We start from the raw sequence: 5,470 nt of genomic DNA, 5'->3' as shown, positions 1-5,470 counted from the left end.
GCAAGTAGATGTCAGTTCATGACAGACCAAGAAAGCTAGTGTGATGGAAAAAACTCATGGGTGGCACTAAACATGTCCGATGTCAGTAGAAGGCCAGCTCTGCTGCCTCCGGGCTGGATTCCTTCTAGGATAGTTTTCCATCTCCGTGGTAAGACACTGAACATGAAAGGGAAAGGGTGCAGTGGAATACAGCTTTAGTTCTTTATACACAATGAGGAAACAAACAAAGCCAGATGTCAGGACACACACTTTTAATTCCAGCATTCAGGAGGCATCGGCAAAAAAAGAAGAAAAAAAAAAGTTCAGAAAGCCTGGAGTGCTAAGCACAGGTTCAGAAGCAAGAAACAGAAGAGGCCCCTGCGGGCTGGAGAGATGGCTCAGGTTAAGAGCACTGGCTGCCCTTCCAGAGGTCCTGAGTTCAATTCCCAGCAACCACATGGTGGCTCACAGCCATCTGTAATGAGATCTCATGCCCTCTTTTGGTGTGTCTGAACATAGCAACAGTGTACTCACATACATGAAATAAATAAACAAATTAAAAAAAAAAAAAAAAAAAAAAAAGAGGTCCTGCTTCAGTGAGGTTGAAGGCAAGATCCACTTCCTCAAAGTTTTCCTCTGACATCCACAAGCGCACACACTAAATTCATTAAGTAAAACAACAGGGCCTGGAGAGATGGTTCAGCAGTTAAGAGTCCCCGCTGCTTTTGCAAAGGATCCAGTTTCTGCTCAGCACCACACAGCCCAACTCTCCCACACTACTTTTCATCTTGGAATCATTGTGGGTCCTCTAACGATATCATACCAGAACGTAGATGACATATTTATCTTAAAAAAAAAAAAATCCATTCATAAGGGTCCTCCCCTCAACCTTCAGACATTCTTCAAGTGTTGTTCTGGTACCTTTTTGGTCTTACCAGAAGGATCCAACATGTTCAGGAATTGACAGGTACCAAACCCACTCAAGCCCACACAGAGAGCGCTCCCCTCGGAGCCTGAAGCCCAGGCACTCTCCGCACGAATGTCAACTATCGCAACCAAAGAGCTCAGCCAATGGTATTAAATCGTCATGACACTGGCATTAAAAAATATTCCGTGGCATAATTGGCTTCCAAACCCAGTAACCAAGGTAGCCCTAGGCAAAGGTCGTTCTCCGAGGCAGGTAACAACTAACGTTAAAGCAGTGGATGAATCGGTGCCTTTGTTTCCTGAGTACTGGTTCTAAGAAAAAGATTTTGATGATATAATGTCTGGCCCCATCACTGGCCACTTTCCACGCAGAACTGTGTCCCTCTGCTTTTGCAAAGGTCCTATGTACCACTGAGCATGTGAGGGTGGGCCCTTAATGCCTCGTCCTTGTTTTTGTACTGTGGATCAGACCCAGGATCTCACAAACGTCACGTGTGCCCTCTTCCGGCTGAGCTGTACTGCCCGGGCTCCTTTTGGTTTTTCTGCAGCTACTTTGTCCCTAACCATGTGGCAGCCCTTTGCTCCCCCATTCGCATGCTCTCTGCTGACTTTGTGGTTTTCATGGCTGGGTGGGGAAAAGCAGTATAATTTCCCGTGTGTGCCCAGGCTGGCCACGTGGGCTCGCACACGCTCATGCCACGCCCCTCCACTCCAGGCCCCTCTTATCTTCTTTACACCCATGCTTGATACATGAGTAAGTTTCCACTTGCAAAGCACTGATTCCAACACCGGGAATGCTCAGGACACAGCCAATAAAATGTGTGATTGGCAAGGGCGTCTCACAGAATATCTGTGGCCCCAAGTGAAGGACACATCTATGAGCTGACTAGAACATGGGGTTCTTTAGCAATGAACATGGACCAGGCCTTGACTGAGCTGTCTGGAAAACAAGTCAACAACTCACTCTGCAACCAGGGAAAGAAACTAGAAAAATGGCTTAGTTCAAAACTAAAAGGATTTGGTACCATGGCTACTTGTTTAAATGCCTCTCTTCCAGCATTACCTATAGCCAAAGAAAGTCTCTGGGATGAGGAACGCATAGGCTCTGTGTGCAAAGAAAGCAAACGGCAGCTAGAGAGATGGCTCAGCGGTTAAGAGCACTGACTGCTCTTCCAGAGGTCCTGAGTTCAATTCCCAGCAACCACAAGGTAGCCCACAACCATCTGTAATGAGATCTGATGTCCTTTTCTGGTGTGTCTGACGACAGCTGCAGTGCACTCATGTATAAATAAATCTTTAAAAAAAGAAGAAGGCAAACACCACTTTCACGGGAAATGCAGTTACCAGGATGTACACGTAGCCTGGGTAACCAACAAATAATGTTAGAAAACACAGTTGCGGAAGGGCAGAAATAGGACCTTGGCAAGGTGCTCCAAAAAGAACAATACCACACGACAGTATTTAGCTAATGAGGGAATGAATGTGTTGCTATTGTATTAACCCGTGGGAGTTAGGAGGTAATCAAGAGTGGGTTTGGGGGTTGAAACAGAAAAAAAAAAAAAAAGGAGTGCTTGGAATAAACATATGCAGAGTTCTCTACCCAGTATCTAAGTCTTCATTGATAAACTGCTGTTCTTCACAAGGATCTTTGCATCTTACGTGTTTGTTCTAAATTAATTTATTTATACAAACAGGAGGCTTTCCCCCCCCCCACCAAGTCTCTCACTTAAAAAAAAAAAAAAAAAAGTCCTGGGATTTGGCACACCTTAAGAGTGGCCTCTGATGGCCATTGTCTGGCCAATGGTGCTGCGCCCTCAAAGACAGCGGAGTAAGAAGGAGAGTGGGATTTTTAGAATGGATGAAGCACAGTAATTTGGTGGTTTTGAAAAGCCTTTCTCACTTGAGGAACTCATTCCAAGTTGGCAGGAGCCTCTGTTCCATGTGGTCATTCAGAAAACCAGGTTTTGTTGTGTTTTGTTTTTACATCTTCTAGGATATATATTTTTCACTTCCATACTCAGAGCTGGATCTCAGGCAAATCCTCGCTCTGACTCAAGGAGAGGAAAAGCAGTCTGGGTTAGACGAACCACTGACTTAAGACACAGCCATTCCCATCTCTTCTGCTCATGTATGATGCAGTTCCGTGGTCAGATGGACAACTACTGACCCCGTTATAAATGTGCAACTGCAGAGTCTGGAGAGATAACTCACCAGTTAAGAGCACTGGCTGCTCTTCCAGAGAACCTGGGTTCAGTTCCCTGCATCCACAAGGCAGGTCGCAACCATCTGTAACTGTAGTCCCCAGTGATCGGCTCTTCATCTGACCCTTCTGCCAGGACCAGATATGCATGTGAAACACAGACCTACAAATAGACGAAACAAAACACACATCTTTTATTTTTAAATGCATCTGTGGATAAGGAAAGAAAAGTCATTGGTGGAGTCTGCAGTGGAGACACATCTGGATTAGCCCTCTGTTGCTAATTTATTCCAGAGACACCCAAGAGAGAATTTGTGCAACGTCTGAGAGCAGCTGTGGTCTGCTCTGGCTTCCACAGCGCCACAGTGAGGTCCTCCGTACATTGTCAGCTCTCCCCTTGACGCATTTCAGAGAAAACTGTTTGTTACGAAGACAGTTCTTGCCGCCTCTTGTCTCTGTGATCACAAATCCTTCACCCGTCTCCTACAGGTTGTACCTGATTTTCCTCTAGGAACGTCCTTGATGCCCTATAAGCAGAGTTAATTCTACTCTTAGGTTCAGAGGAGGCCACGTAACTAGTTAGGCCAATTAGACCATCACTTTCTCTGGCCAGGGTGTTTTGCTTGGGTTAGATCTATGGTAAATTAGCCAATCATATGCCATGAAAACTTGACTGGGCAACAGAATGAGAGAAGAAAGAAAAAACAAAAAGAAAAAACACTTATGTTCTCCTCAAGTTTATTAGTTCTTCCATCCATCCATCCATCCTTCCTTCCTCTCTTCCTTCCTTTCTTTCATTTTTTTTTTTCAAGACAAGGTTTCTTTGTGTGGCCCTGGCTGTCCTAGAACTCACCCTGTAGACAAGACTGGCCTCTGTCTCCAAGCACTGGGACTAAAGGTATGCACCACCACTGCTCCTGCCCAAGTTTCAAATGGGGGCAGTTAGGCCTGGGTCACTCACAATCATCTATCCATTCAGGGAGACAGATGGAGAGGATCAGAGTCAACAGATTAAAAACAAGCTCTTGAGATGACATTTGAGTCATTGGATCAAGTTCCGCCTCAACCAGAGCTATGACTAACCCCCTGACATCTGACTCCCCATTTCCTTGGAGTGGGGATGAGGACTCTTCTGAGTGCTGGGACCCAAGAGAACTAAAAACATGGGTACTGTGATGGCAAAGATTTTAAGTACCTGAAGCCTTAAGGAGGCAGGTTCAAGGGGTGGTAGGAGCCTTCTTGGCAGGCTATGCAGAATGAGCTTGTCAGCTCCTGCATGTGTGTCTTACTGTTAATATGTTCATATTAACTGATATTCTGCTGAAATAAGGGGAGACTCAGAGTCCTGCTCTGTCTACCCTGGGAAGCAAGGTAGGATCCTAGAAGTTCCCCAGACATACCCACAGGCAAAACAATCATGCACGTAAATAAAATTATCTATTTTTTAAATTAAAAAGTGTATTTCCAGATACATGTATATATATGTATCTGTATATGTGTCTGTATGAGTCTGTATATGTGTCTGTATCTGTGTGTCTGTGTATGTATTCGAGTGTATGGAGGCCAGAGGACAGCCTACCATATCACTCCTCAGGAGGTATCTGCCATCTGCCTTGTTTTTTTGGTTTTTTTTTTTTTTTTTTTTTTTGAGTCGGTCTTCCACTGGGACCTGAAGCTGACTGATTAGACAAGGCTCCCTGGCTTGTGGACCCCAGGGATCCCCTGTCCCTCCCTCTATATCCCAGAGCACACACCCAGCTTTGGTTTTTCCCACTGGGTTCTAGGGTCCCACCTTAGGTCCTCATACTTTGCAAGACAATATTGAGCTATCTCCCCAGCCCGGCCTCTTTTTTTGTTTGCTTTCTTGGTTGGTTGGTTGGTTGGTTGGTTGGTTGGTTGGTTAGTTTGGTTGTCTTTGAGAGACATAGACTCATGTAACTCAGGCTAGTCTGGGATTCACTATATAGCCAAGGATGACCTTGAATGCTTGGTCTTTTGCCTCCACTGCCTCCTGGGTGTTGGGATTACCCTGTACCATTACATCCCGTTTACGTAATCCTGGGGGTCAAACAAGGGGCTTTTAGCACAGCGAGCAGGCGTTCAGCCAGCTGACTACATTCCCAGCCCTTAAAGCCTGCCTCTTAGGACAGAGTCAGTCCCCAGCTTGGTGCAAGGACAGAGAGAGAGAGAGAGAGAGAGAGAGAGAGAGAGAGAGAGAGAGAGAGAGAGAGAGAGAGAGACTAAGACTAGGAGCCAGACAATGGTTTTTCCGTAGCTAACCAGCCTTTTAAAGGACTCTCAGATCACAGTTCTGTTACCCTGGGGACATTTTCATTAGAACTGTCCCCATGTTCCCTCCTGCCT

The sequence above is a fragment of the Micromys minutus genome, assembly GCF_963924665.1.
Source record: "Micromys minutus genome assembly, chromosome: 1".
Taxonomy (NCBI): domain Eukaryota; kingdom Metazoa; phylum Chordata; class Mammalia; order Rodentia; family Muridae; genus Micromys; species Micromys minutus.
Note: the sequence above shows the minus strand (reverse complement) of the source record.